The sequence below is a fragment of the Psammomys obesus genome, unplaced genomic scaffold, assembly GCF_907164565.1.
Source record: "Psammomys obesus unplaced genomic scaffold, mPsaObe1.curated_primary_1811, whole genome shotgun sequence".
Lineage (NCBI taxonomy): Eukaryota > Metazoa > Chordata > Mammalia > Rodentia > Muridae > Psammomys > Psammomys obesus.
In genome coordinates this window covers 2,874,877-2,890,350 of record NW_026592510.1, presented here as the reverse complement: position 1 = coordinate 2,890,350, position 15,474 = coordinate 2,874,877, and positions in this window count along the sequence as shown.

The window sequence follows — 15,474 nt, the reverse complement described above, 5'->3', positions numbered from 1 at the left end:
CTAACTAACTAACTAACTAACTAACTAACTAACTAACTAACTAACTAACTCAGTGGCCAGTTAGTTCTTTGATCTTCCCCTCCCCCTCCGGGGAGAGGTTAGCCTTGCCAGGCCACAGAGGAAGAGGATGCAGCCAGTCTTGAAGAGACCTGATAGGCTAGGGTCAGATAGTAGAGGAGGAGGTCCTCCCCTATCAGTGGACTAGGGGAGGGGCATAGGGGAATAAGAAGGGGGAAAGTAAATGGGACTGGAAGGAAACAGGAGGGTGCTATAGCAGGGATACAAAGTTAATAAATTGAAATAAATAGACAAACAAATAAATAAATAAAACATTAAAAAGAAAAGCGTTCTAATTCTCTAGTTTGGGCCTTTAAGTTGGAATTCTTCTATTGTCCCAAATTTCTTGAATGTTTTGTGTCAGGAAGTTTTTCAATTTAATATTTTTTGAGTGCTGTATTTATTCCTATTATTGTACCTTCAATATCTGAAATTCTCTCTTTCATCTCTCTCTTTCATCTCTTGCATTCTGTTGGTGATGCTTGAATCTGTAGTTAGGTCCACTTACCTAGATTTTCCATTTCCAGAATTTCCTCAGTTTGAGATTGTTATTTTCTTTTTCTTTTTCTTTTTTGAGACAGGGTTTTTCTGTGTTGCCTTGGCTATACTGGACTCACTTTGTACAGCAGGCTGGCCTCAGACTCACAGAGATCCACGTGCCTCTGCCTCTCCAAATGCTGGGATTAAAGGCATGCACCACCACACCTGGCTAGTTTGAATTTTCTTTATAGCTTCTGTTTCCATTTTCAGGTCTTGAACAGTTTTATTCATTCCCTTCAACTGTTTTTTGTTTTGTTTTGTTTTGTTTTGTTTTTTCTTGGCTTTCTTCATTTTCTTTAAGGGATTTATTCATTTCCTCCAATTTTTGTCTGTTTTTTCCTTGGTTTCCTTAAAAAATGTATTAATTTCCTCTTTAGGGACCTCTACCATCTTTATAAAGTTGGCTTTAAGGTCTTTTTTTTGCTTCTACTGTGTTGTAATATTCAGGGCTTGTAGTAGGATATCTGGGCTCTGTTGGTGACATATTGCCTCGACTGTTGTGGCTTCTGTTCTTACACTGGCATCTAGGCATTGGGTTTGGAATGATTATATCTCTAGGTGCCAATTTCTGGCTTCTGCCAAAACAATCCTGTACTTATTGTTATATTTCATGTTCTGATTTGCATAGGTTGAAGCAAAGTTTCATGCCTAGAATGAAGCCAACTTGGTTATAATGTACTTTTTTAATTAATTATGTATAAACCTTAAATTCCATTTGCAAGTATTTGTGTCTTTTGCTTTAACTTGGGGTCACTTTATGCTGGTATAATCTGATAAAATTAAGACATTATTTTGATTCTTTTATATTTATGAAGATGTGTGTTGTGGCCTAACATATGGTCTAGAAAGGAGTCAAGGGAAGAATATATACTTCGTATCTGTTGGTTAGAATATTCTATAGCACATTCTGCAGATATCTAATAAATAAACCATTTGATCTATGATACAATTGATGAATATTTTTTGTGGTTTATTAGTTTAAGTGGATGGTGTAAAGATGAAAATTGGCTACCTAAGTCACCATTGTCATACCAAGATCTGACAATCTGTGGTCATATTATTAGTTTTATGAAATTAGTACCTCATGATTCAGTACATATACATGTACAATTGTCATATATATATATATATATACATATATATATATTAATGTTCTTTTATAGGGGACTTCTTTATCTCTTCTAAGTTTGGTTTGACATGTACTAGATCAAGTATCAGAACAACTATGTCAGCTTGTTTCAGCTATAAACTCCTTGATAAACTATCCTCTATCCTTTTCCTCTTTCTGTGGGCATTGTGTAGACAACGTACAACTGACCTACTTTTGAAAAATTTATTCTTAAATGTATTACAATTTATTCACTTTGTATCCCAGCTGTAGCCCCCTCCCCCAACCTCTCCCTAACCTTCTTCTCCTTCCATGCCCCTTCCCCATCTGACCCTAGCCTATCAAGTCTTATCAGGACTGGTAAGGCTGCCCACCCCCTCAGGAGGAGGAGATCAAAGAGCCAGCAACTGAGTTCATGTCAGGGACAGCCCCTGTTCCCCTCACTAGGGTACCAACTTGGAGCCTGAGCTGCAATGTTTTTAATCCAGTCAGCTATCTGCATCATTTTAATAGTGAATGAGGCTATTCATATTTCAAGTTATTATTGGTAAAAAGTTATTCATTCCTGCAATTTTACTGTTTTTATTCTCTGGCTGGTTGAAGATTGTTTGTTCTTTTCTTTTTCTTTCTTGATATAAAAATATAACGTCTGCCTCATATTCCGTCACTAACAACCTTTCCTCCTGTTTCCTCTTATGTGTTGATGATGCACTTTAGGGTATTTTTCATAATTCATTCACGTCAGCATTTCTGCTTGGTCCTTGTGCATAATCTCAACTTCTTTGCTGAATTATTCCTCCATGGATTTCACTTCCTCTTTCACGTCCTTCTCATCCTCTTTGCTAATGTTTTCATTTGGGTGCTGTTCGGATTTTCTTACTTCACACATCTACTCTTCCAGTCCTCTATGTGGTCTAGAGATAGGATTCGGAAATATTTTTTTCTTCTTAATGTTCATTTTTATTATTCTTCATTATGTGTATGAGAGGGTATGTGCACATAAATTCAAGTGCCCACAGAGATTCAAGATGTCAGATGCCCCTGGAGCTGGGGTTACAGGCAGGTGCAAGCTACCTCATGTAGGTGCTGGGAAGTGAATTAGGTCCTCAGGATGAATAGAATGTGCTCTTAACCATTGAGTCAGCTCTCTGGGCCTCTGAAATATTTTTCTAGCATCTCAATCATCTTTGTCTTCATTTACTAGGTAGGGAGTTGTAAACTTTTGGAGGGATCATGTGGCTTGATTTACCATGTTTTATTCTTACCTGTATTTTCTGATTTTTCTTCATATTGTGGTTTATTTCACCCAAGTCTTCTTGGTGAGTTGTCTCCACTTAGGCTGATGAACCCCAATATAAGCAGAGTGAAATTCTCTGACAATAGTAACAGATAGAATGCTTGAGAATTGCTGTCACACCAGGTGAAAGTACTTGTAAGCTTCACTGGCGCTATTAAGATTCAGAGATGGAGGTGCTAGCATAGTACTGCAAACAAAAAGCATAAATGACATGAGCATGACACGAGCTAGGTGAAAAACATCCTTGTCCTTTTCTGCCTGTCTTTCTCCTTTTGCTCTAACCCTCTTGCCCACACCACTTTTCCAAGCAAAAAAATTAACTGGGCTGGGATGTGTGAAGCAAGTGACCTCCCCTCCCCTTTCTTTCTGCAGAAGGTCTCTGAGTTACAACCTTCTGTTAGGACCGAGCTGAGAGAGGAAAACCTTTTGGGAATGGAAGTTTTCACCTGGGGGACTGCGGTGCTTGATCTCCATCATCAGTTTGGTTGGATATAGAATCACATAGGAACAACCTTTAGGTATGTCTATGAGAGTTTACAGAAAGGCTTCAGAGAAAAAGAAAAACCCACTCTCCAAAGCGGTGACATTATCTCATGGGCTGTGGTCCTAGATTCAATAAGAAGGAGAGAGCGAGCTGAGCACTGGCATGCATCTGTCTGCTTTCTCAGTACACAATGAGCCCAGTCATCTCGTGCTCCTATGGCCACACGTTGTAAGCCATGATGGACAACATCCCCTCAGAGTGTCCATCCAAAATAAACCTTCCCCTGCTCAGTGTGCTTCTTATCAAGCATATTTACAGCAGCAAGAATGGTAACTCATAAAATGACCTTTGACATTTTCATACTTTAAAACAAATCACTCATGGAACAGAAATCCTTTTATCTGTGAAAGCAATTGCAAAGTTTGTACCTAGTTTGATACCCAGAAACCACGTAGAGGGCTCTAAGAATGACAGGAGCAAACCTGGGGCCTTTTTTGCTATGTTGCATGATGTTCAATGCATTCTATAACCACTCCTGTCTCAATGGTTCAACATTCAACCATCTCCATCATCAGGGTTACTTGCATTTTGATTAATCTTGAGGAATACCTCAAAGAAGGGATCTTCCTCAATTATTTCAGATTTCAAAGAGGCAAATTTAATTGAATAATCAATGTTATCCCAGGTTTTTAAAAGGTAGAAAGCTGCTTTTACTGTACGTTTTTATTCACTCGTGTTGACTTGCTCATATCTTGTGATGTAGATATATACAGTTCTCATTCTGTAGTCAGAAGTCTATGAATAGTGCCATGCCTTACAGAGAAAGAAAATCATAGGCATAAAGTTATTGTGTAATTCAAATGCTGATTTTTGTACCCCCCCCCATATGTGATTGCAATCCTTGTTTTGAAAATCTCCTGTCTCAATGTGGTACAAACACTGCTCCCCAATTGTCCCTTGGTGTGTCCATAAAGCAGCTTACAGACAATCGCTGAGCAGGGGAGAGAATAGGGCTAGACTTCCTGCCAGCCAGGGGAAGAGGAATTAGAGGAGGAAGTGGTAGATTCAGCCAGAGCAGGTATCTAGGAAGGACCAAGAGAGAGAGCTCAACAAAGAGAGCTACAACGTGCAAGTATCTCTGGGATACATGCTGGGAGGAAGCCAAATTAGCTTACAGAGTTAAGAATACATTAATAACTGCTCAGTTCTTAAGCTGTGAACCTTGTTAAAATAATACAATAGAATCTCATTATTTGTGTAACAACTGGGTTAAGGGAGAAACAAAGACTCAAACACAGTTTTGCAAAAATAGCCATAACAGAAAAGTCAGAAGTTAGCTTCTATAGATAAGACCCTGGCCACAGATCCCATGTGGGAACACTTGGTCAAAGGAAATAACTTCAGCTGAGAACTAGATTGAGAATTAGAAGAAACAGCAAAAGAAAAATATCCTGCAAAGAAGCTGCAAATGTCAACATGCTACTCTAAGAATTAGGACCCTACAGCACAAGTATAGGTCAATATTAATCAACAGAATCACCGACAGAGCAGTGAGCAGACAGCTTTCAGAAGAGAAAATAAAGATGGATGACAAATACACAAAACATTCAACCTCCTCAGCCACTAAGGAAACACAAATTTAAACCCACGAGATAGCAGCATCGTAGGCTCTTTAGAAGAGCAAAATCATAAAAGCCGACAACAGAAAGTATGTGAGAAAATGGAGAACTCTGTCACACATGGCTGTGAGTGTGGGAAACGGAAGAGTCACTTAGAATTTGTACAGTCTACTTAAGGACAGGCACAGCCCGCCCAGCAGTTTCACTTTGGCATGCTGTGAAACTGTTAGGCATCTAAGCTTTCTTGCACATGTCAGAAACTACGTAGCTTTTTGCAAATTTTTAAACAAGTTATAAATAGAAGTAGGTGAAAACATGTAATTGGTAATTGTTCTAGAACAATCATGTCTCAGCACTCTTAGAAGACTGCTTCCGGGGATACCTAGGGCCATCAAAATTTGCAGATGCTCAGGCTCTCTAAATGGTGTAGTGTTTTCCTATAACCTGTGCACATTTTCCCATACACTTCAAACAAGGCCTAGATCACTTGCAACACCTACAACAGCACAAGTGTCACACGAATTCACACCACACTGCCTTGTTCAGGAGACAAAGATGAGAGAAAGAGGCCTGAGTGTGTTCACTGCTGACACAAACTTTCTCAGCCAATTGTCTCAGGAGACTATTGCCATCTCGTGTGGCTTAAAAAAATCAACTGTGTCTGAGATTTATTTATTTCTGAGATTTTAATATAATTACAGCATTTCCCCCTTAACTTTCCTCCCTAAGCCCTCCCACATACCTCTCCTTGATCTCTTTCAAATTCATGGCCTCGTCTTTCATTGTTGGTGGTGGTGGAGGTTTTGTGTGTGTGTGTGTGTGTGTGTGTGTGTGTGTGTGTGTGTGTGTGTTTCTAAATGGTCCGTATAAGATTATTTGTATATGCTTTCAGGGCTGACTATTTACAATTTATTTTAAAAACCCTAAAGCACCTCTTCCATGTTCTATTTTAACTGCTGGTTTATCTTAATGTGTTTATATTTGAATGCTTTTATTTATTACTCTATTATATCTCTGATATAAAAATCTGCATGTACTGAAATTTATAAAATTTGTCTTCTTGTAACTAAAATTGTTAAAATTGATTTTCTCTATTTAAAATTATTAATTTTACTTAGTAAATAAAAATGTCACTGATCATGTTATATTAATTACTACTAAATCACTGTTTATTAGAGGAAAATGCAGTGCAAAGTATAACAAGTAATTATTAAATATATAATTTTTATAATAAATTGATATTTTAATAAAGTAATAGTCAACTGGTATTTTTATTCAGGTTATAGACTCGGCGATAATGACTGTTTATTTCTGAAATGAAACAGTTCACTACAAATTAATGGCAGATAAAGGGAAGGCAGCTAGTATGCAAGCCTTATCCATAGTGTATTAACGGGATATTTAAGCAGCAAAATCTGCTATATACACATGTTTATACAAGTCAATTAAGTGCATAGTAATCATGAACAAATAAAAACAAAAAGGGGTGATGAGTAACCAAGAACAAAAGGTCTGAATCCAAATTTTTTTAAAAAACATATGAATTTATAGTGTCCAATAATCTTTTCTTAATATAAAAGAAATGTTTCTTTTACAAACCTGAAAAAAATACTCAAGAAAATATAAAACATAAGCTTATTTCCAATATGTTTCTTTTATTCAAAGGTGTGATGTTGACCTGCAGGAAGTAAACATGGCTATCTGCATATGTTTTTCTACTTGAACCTGAAAATAGTGCAAGTAAGGCAAGACAAGAACCTATTAAATAAGAGTAGGCTCCAGTTCTTAGTAGGATGGGGCATTTCTAGGAATTCCTAGATGCTTGTTAGAGCAGTTTCCTTATCAGGGAAAGGGTTTGGCATGCAATCTGCCCTGAGGGCGATGTGACCTCCTTCCAAGACCTGGAACAAGACCCAGATGGGAGACATTTCAGAACCCCACTGAGAAAAAGGAGTCTATCATCACGGACCAAGCACAAATGATTGGCTATCCAGAGATGACTAACTTCAACGTTATCCAGCAGAGTCCCAGAGCCCCACAAAACCACAAGGTGGGGTGGGCGGACAAGCAAGAGGGACTTCCCAGAAGCAGACGTGGCAGTTACCTTTTTGCTTTTCAAACGTCTGTGGTGCGATAGCTGACAGGTGTAAGCTCTTATGCTCAGGTTGCTAAGGGCAACGACCTATTGCTTTAGCAATTTCTCCGGGTCATTCTGTTCCAGGTAGCAAGATGAATTCATGCTTGGCAATAAGCTGCTTTAAGCGAAACATTAAATAAACCAATAAATCAGTGTCTAATAATTGGTCTTTTCTATCTTATTCTACTTAAACGCTACATGTGCTTCTCAGGCACATCAGGCTTAGAACTTGGAAACAGATTGCTTTAAATTATCCTTATTCAAACTCTTCGTGTTTGGGTGTGGACTGGTAAGTGTTCAAGTGTGCATGTGCATGTAAATACACATACTTTAATTTGAAGACCAGTGCCCTGAAGCAAAGCTTCCCAGCAGGCCTACATAAAGTAGGTAAGTATGTTAATTTCTTCAGCTTTTAAGGAAGCCACATCATGGGATGAGGTGATATAGGAGAGACGTGAAAATCAAATGAAAATCATTGGCAAGTCCTATATAGAAGCAGCACTCACTTATATTAATATATGCAAAGTGGCACATACATAAATGCTTACAGCAAAATTCTTTATATTACAAGAAACTGGTAGTAAATGAACTGTCCATGAGAGCAAAGGCAAAATTGCAATATATTCAATTAAACAAATAACATAGTGGAATTAAAATGGATGAACCTGACCTATGTCTCCCAATATACAGAGATCTCAGAAACCTGCAACTAAAAATGCATGGTCAGGCTGATGAGATGGTTCGGCAGTTAAGAGCACTGGCTCTTCCGGAGGACCTGGTTCGATTCCCAGCACCCTCGTGGTGGCTCACAACCATCTGTAAGTCCAGTTCCAGGGAGTCTGACTCCCTGCACTGGCCTCTGCTGTTTCCGGGGACACATATGGTGCCAGACATACATGCAAGCAAAACACCCCCACACACGAAAATTACAAAGAAGAAAGGCACACTGTAGAAGGACTTATACAATATGGCAGTGTGCTTAAAAATGTATGGCTTGTATAAATTTTTAAGACACAAATATTTTATGGGAAAAAAAACTTTCAGTTTTTTAAAGTTAACTTTCAGTTAATTACAAAAAAAATGTTCAGGGACATGCCTGCCTCTCTGGGAAGGAAGGAGGAAAGTAAGACTGAAGAGAAGAATATGTGCACAGGTAGAGGACGCCAAGTGAGCAGCAGCGCATGAGGCTCTGTTCTCACATGTATCTGTACTCCTGTATCCACTCAGCATCCCCGGGAGGAGTGAAGAGCATCATTTCCTCATTTCCATCATTTCAGCTGCAGGGGGAGCAGCTGAAGCTCAAAAGGAAGAGGCAACTTTGCCAAGCCACCTATCTCTAACAAAAGTTACAAAGAAAGGCCCTCTGCTTCTAGACTTCTCTTTTAAAAAGTTAATGAGACACGATGAATGACTGGGTTTTATTACTGGGTATCCTCTTCCATTTGATCGAAATTTCAAATTTAAAAGCTCTGCCTCACTCTTTTCGAAAGTTCTTGTCAAATAACAGCATTCTGAAATTCTGGTTATGATCTCCCTTTATAAAACCTGTTTCATAGGGAACAGGACATGAGCCTACCACAGAGGGCCTCTGAAAGACTCTACCCAGCAGCGTATCAAAGCAGATGTCGAGGCTCATAGCTAAACTTTGGGCAGAGTGCAGGGAATCATATGAAAGAAGGGGGAGATAGTAAGATCTGGAGGGGACAGGAGTTCCACAAGGAGAGCAACAGAACCAAAAAATCTGGGCCCAAGGGTCTTTTCTGAGACTGATTCTCCAACCAAGGACCATGCATGGAAATAAAACCCTAGAACCCAAGCACAGATGTAGTCCATGGCAGCTCAGTGTCCAAGTGGGTTCTCTAGTAAGAAGAACAGGGACTGTCTCTGACATGAACTCAGTGGCTGGCTCTTTGATCACATCACCCTGAGGGGGCACAGCCTTACCACAGAGGAAGACAATGCAGCCAGTCCTAGGGTCAGATAGAAGGAGAGGAAGACCGCCCTATCAGTGGACTTGGAGAGGGTCATGGGAGGAGATGAGGTAGAGAGGGAAGGTATGATTGGGAGGGAATGAGGAAGGGAGCTCCAGCTGGGATACAAAGTGAATAAACTGTAATTAATATAAAGAAAACAAAAATAATTTTAAATAAAGAAAACCTGTTTTCCCCATTGTCTTCATCAACAAGATATACATACACATTTTCTATGATGAAATGGAAATAAATTAATTTCTCTCTTTCTAGTGGCAATTTTGCTTAAAACCCAAGGCCCCAATAGAATCCACGTTATGTTTTCTTAATTAATTCATCAAAAAAAATCTTCTGTGCTTTAAATGATTCAAATGGATGAATGGGCATCAAGCCAAATTTTGCTTAACCTTATTCAATTGAGTAAATCTATTATTTTTGCCATTATTTAAAGGCTTGCTGCAATTTACTTTTTAGGGACCTAGAGAACAGGAAACACAAAGAATAATCTCTGATTCACACACCTAGAAATAGTCTCAGGTGTTAATTTTATCTCCAATTCCAAAATACAGTCAAACATTTCAAACAAAGCTGTTCATGAGAAAGTTGATGGAATAATAAGATCACTTTGGGTTTTCTTAACTAGAACTGCTAGAATTGCTGTCCTGGGCCAGGAGCATAGCCCAAGCTGTCTCACAGACTCAGAACTCCACAAATGCCAGGAGTTGTGGGCAGCTGGCCAAATTACCCTGACAAGACTTAGCTATTATCTAATTATCCTTATTCATTTTTTTGTTCTAAAAAGCTAGAGAATACCCCCAGTTCTCTGCACTAATGACCTGGCTCGAGTCGCACAGATGATTTAGATAAGAACGCACTTTGAGCTTCAAGGATCCATGGTAGAATCTGTGGATGAACAACCTGCAATGTTTGTAGAACCCCAGTCAATAGCCCAATGTCACACTACCTGAAATTTCCATCAGAGGTCTTCGGTTTCCAATACTGATTTGGGAAATTGCTTACCACACTGTAATTTTGTGCCTTGTAAGAAGAGGTCACTGTCTGAAGATGAGAGAAGGGAGCACAGGACAGGTCAGTTTTGATGAGGAAAACATAGCACATTATAGCAGCTGTAAGCTAAGGTTCTTCAAGGGAACAGAGCCAACAGGGAGGCAGGTCTATGGAGAAGGGTGAGAAAGAGTGAGGGAGGGGTGTTTGAGAAATTTATTCTAATTTTACCCACGTGATGATACAGAGATTGGGAATTCCTGCGATCTGTCTGCAGCATGCAGAGCCGGGGAAGTGAGTCGTTTAGTTCAGTAGAGTCTAAAAGCATGAAGCAGGGATAAAGAATATCCTAGTTACAAAGTCAAGACAGCAGATTCCTTTTTCTTTCCTTTTCTGGTTAGTTAGTCCTTCCATGTCTAGGCTGAAGCCCACTCAGATGTAGCATACCATTCAGATCTAGCCTTGGAAAAGAGCCTCACAAGCACAGTCCTCACAAAACAATGTTTAGTCAAACATCTGGGTACGCTATGTCCAGACTATCCAGACTGGCACATAAGATGAAGCATTGCAAGCAGGCTGCAATAGAAACTTAAGTAAAAAAAGACACTGGGACACCAGGGTCCTGGACAGAGAGACACAGAAGCCTGGGGAAGGCTGGGGACGACTGGGATGAAGAAACAGCAGGCATAATCTTCTTTCCTTAAAGTGATCAGGGATTTAACCCTGAACGAGGGAGTGTAGCAGCACCTTACATGGGAAGAGGAATTTGGAGGCTTGGAAGTAGCTTCCCTTGGACGCCCTTGGAGTCCACCTGCAAATCTTCAGGCTACAAAATCAGTGTAGCTGATTGGATTAAAAGAAAACTAGGAGATCCGTAAAGCAAAGATGAACTTTCAGGGATAACTGCTGTGAACGTAGATTTTTTTTTACCATCCAATAGACTGCAGGCTCAGGGAATAAAAGGAAATAAAGAGAGTGGGCTGATAATCATACAGGTATAGGCTGCTGTCTCTCTCTGTCTCTCTTGCTTTCTCATTCTCTACCTCTCATGCCCTCTTTACCATGATGTTCAGCCTCACCTTGGGCCTAAAATAGTGGCACAAGTAGACCACAGGCTGAAGTGTCTGCAACTAGGAGGCAAACACGTCTTTTCTTCTATTAGGTTGTATCTCTCAGGCATTTAGCACAGAAATGGAAGTTTGGCAAACACTCAGTAACCAAAATGCATTTTGTGGCCTAGAAGAGAATATATAATGAAAAGTATCCACCAGCTGAGAGATCAGTGTTTTTAAATACAAGTTAATGTCCTTGGGCTCCCTTACTCTCAGTTTTCTCATCCCTAATACTCAAGACAACAATAGCCTCTTAGAATTCTTGTGAGAGTTATTAGAATAACTGATGAGTAATAAACATCTAATTCAGAGCTTCTATTCATCATTGTCATAAAATGTTCAATAAATACACATAAAACTAAGAGTGTACACCTTGTACAATCTCACCATTCCACACTCCATGGCTGATATCCAATGCCTAATTCACAAAGAACTAATTGTTCCAATGACAAACATTGACCAGTTGCTTTGCTATGGAAACGGGCATATAATGCCTTGATCTTTAACTAACTCCATAACCAGTGTCAATATTAAGTACTTAATGCAAGTATTCTTTCAATGTGGGAATTTGCCAGATTTTCCCGTTGTGTTTAAAGAAGTTGTTGCCCTGGCATCCACATGGAGCCCACCACTTTAATGCTTTCCTTTCCTACATAGCTCCCCCTTCCCTAATGTCAAACTACTTGTTCCTCATCCCTCTGACCAAAATCACAGGGCATCCCATATTTTCTAGCCACATGAGATTTAACACTCCACAATAGAATCATTCCAATAAGACCTTACTTTACAGGGTTTCTTTAAACCAATGAATCCACGACACTTTGGAAAAAAAGTCTACAAGATAATGTCCATAGAGAGCTCAATAATGCTTCCAACATGGTTGGAGTTAGGTCCATACTGCTGGGCTGAGCCTTTCATGTTAGGATGACCTCATCCCAAAATGCTTGGTCAACTTAGTGTCCTGTAAAACCTATGACTGCACTACAGTAATGGATTATCTGCTAGGCTATCCCAGTTCAGTCATTTCTTACTTTCAGTGAAAACAATGGTCAGTTCATATGATCCATATATATATATATGTGTGTGTGTGTGTGTGTGTGTGTGTATGTATATATATATATATATATATATATATATACATATATATATATACATACAAACTATACATAGTTTGTTCCAATCAAAGCTGCTGAAATGTATCTTTGTTTCTCTGTTGAACCTAACTTTAAAATCATATCTTTACATTAAATGCTTCTTTTAACTTCAGTTTTTATAATTCAGTTTTATTCTTCAGCCACAAAGCTATATGACACTTACTTCATCAAAGACAGTTTGCAATGTGTTTGTATATGCCGTTCCCCTTTGAACAAATTCAGACCAAACACAGCTCTTGAAGAGCGATGCAGCAGAGTACAGGTGGATTTGGACAGCTGGGGGTGTCTCCAGCTCTGTAATTCTCTGTAGCTCTAGTAAGATCTCCTTTTTCTACCGGAGCATCATTCACTTTGGTGAGTAACCCAGGACATTTAAATCTACAGCTGTCTTCCTCTCTTACTGTGAAACTGTGTGGGTTCATGGAATAAACTGTATTTTAATAATAGCCTAATCAAGACATAATTAAGAAAGGTAATTGAGTATCACAAGTATTCCATAACACACATCAAGGATAAACCGCAGATATTTAGTTACCAGCTGCTGTCCCCTCCAAAGCACAGGTGTGATCCCCGTATAGCATGACTTTGACCTCCAAACCTACTTCTGACACCTGACAACTGCTTTCCTTCCAGTTCTCACTAGACATGCTACATCTTTCCTTTATGGTTTTGTAGATGATCACATCATATCTGTTAGCTTATGCTACGCAGCATATTTTAAAAGTTGTAACCCAACTGCAACTTTATCCAAGTTTTTCCATGTTATTTGTGTTATGATATTCTTTTCAAAGATTTGTTTGCTTTTATTTTATCTGTAGGTGTGAGTTTTTGTATGAATGTGTTTGTGTGTGTATCCACGTATGTACATGCATGTGTGTACACCACATTCATGTGGTGCCCTCGAAGATTAGAAGGGGGCATCAGACCCCTAGAACTGTAGTTAATGTTGTAAGCTGTCGCGCAGGTGCTGGGAATGCAACTTGGGTCCTCCCCAAGAGCAGTAAGGTCTCTCAAACACTGAGCTGTCTCTCCAGCCCCAGAAATTGTTTTAAGGGATGGAGGTGCAGGGAATGTACCACACTTTTCCTAGTAAGTAAAAAGTGCTGAGTTCAATCCCCAGCACCCCAAGAAAGAATGAAAAACAAAGAGAGAAATAAACAAGCAATAAAGTGTAGACAATACCAGTTTAAAGAGCCACCCATTCAAATAAACTCCAGTCTTTGGGAACTAGAAACCTGAGTTGGTTCTCAAAGGCTGAATGTTTACACACAATATTGAAACAAGTCATTTCTCACTTTAAGTGTAGAGTAAGTAATGGCACCGCAGTTTGCATTACTGGGGTGTTTTCAAAATGTGCTGACCCGTTGGAAGTTTCCAAATGGCTTCTTTGTGTACCATTAACGACCATCTGGCTAGCTGTTGATACCCAAGTTTCAACACGTGCACAGATCTGCTCCACCAGCACAGAAAACTGAGAGAAGGTGGCTCTCTTGATATGAGTAAGTCAGGCACAACAGGCGGCCCCAGGCAGTGGAGGCCTGCCCTATGGGGTGCACAGAGGAGAACCACAGTTTCCCCTCTGCTCCTCACCGCGCAAGCCACAACACCGAAAGTCTCCTCCCTTGTTACTGTGAAAATGTTTGAAAGTGCCAAATCAACTCTGATCTGCCCCTCCTTCCTTTCCTCTTCCTCCTCCCCTCCTTCCTTCACATCTCCCTTCCCATTGAGAAACATGTATGACACACCTGCATATCTGGGACATATCCGTTCCCAGCATGTTGCTCAATAAAAAGGGCATATTGATTGTCTTCGTGAGCTAGTCAGCGTTCTGTTGCTTTGAAAAGACACCATGACCACGCCAACTCTTATAAAGGAAAACATTTAATTGAGGCTGGCTTACAGTTTAGAGATTTAGTGTACGATCATCAGGGCAGGAAGAAGGCAGGTACAGTGCTGGAGAGGTAGCTGAGAGTTCTGCATCTGGATCAGCAGGCAGCAGGAAGGAAAAAAGACACTGGACCTATCTTGAGCATTTGAAATCTCAAGGACTACCCCCAGTGACCCGATTACTGCAACAAGTCCACACCTTTGAATAGTGCTACTCTCTATGGGCCTATAGAAGCCATTTTCATTCAAACTACCACACAGGTGGTGAAAACAACGGTGAAGACACATGCCAAGTGAATAATGGAAAGTAGGAAGAACATCCTGGGCAGGAGAGAGAGAGCTTGTCATTGACTGCCGGAGAGAGAGAGAGAAAAGTCATTGACTGAAATAATTCAAGGCTTGCAAGCATTTATAGTCATTTGATTGAGAACTTGGATGATAATTAAAATGCTGAAAGGAAATTCTCTACCATCTCCAGATTGAAATTCAAACAATTATTATATTTGTACAGCTATTTGGAAAAAAAAAGACCCAAATTTTAACTCATTGTTGAGCTCATACCCATAATCAGTCTAATAAAATTATATAAAATATGATTATAAAATACATACACAGACGTCTCATTTACAAGACACCATGTACGTGCTTGGAGAGATATGTATAATCCAGCTTCCAATGAGCCCAGGAGAGCCCTGAGTATCACAGTTTTGATATGTACTGAATAAAGCTAAACAGAGAGGCAAGAGTGATCCAGCACCTCTTACAAGTGCTACACTTCCCACGCGCGGCTTGCCAGTGCTCAGCCTTGCCAGAAGGTGACAGCCGATCCCTTGAAGTGAGAAAAGAGATTCACCATCACACTCATTCTTGCTCTAACAGTCATGAACTATATGGAAAATGTTTACCTCAATAATTTCCCTCACTTCCTAGTTAAAACAAAAGCTGTGCCTTTGGCAGAGAAAAAAAAAATTATATCATTTGGGAAAGATTAATTGTTGGATATTTTCTCCTTTTCAATTGCTACCTTCTCCTTCCATTTGCCTGCCACGCATATAAAATGCAATGCCCACAAGATGTCCAGACCCTGCAGCTACAACGGGGCAG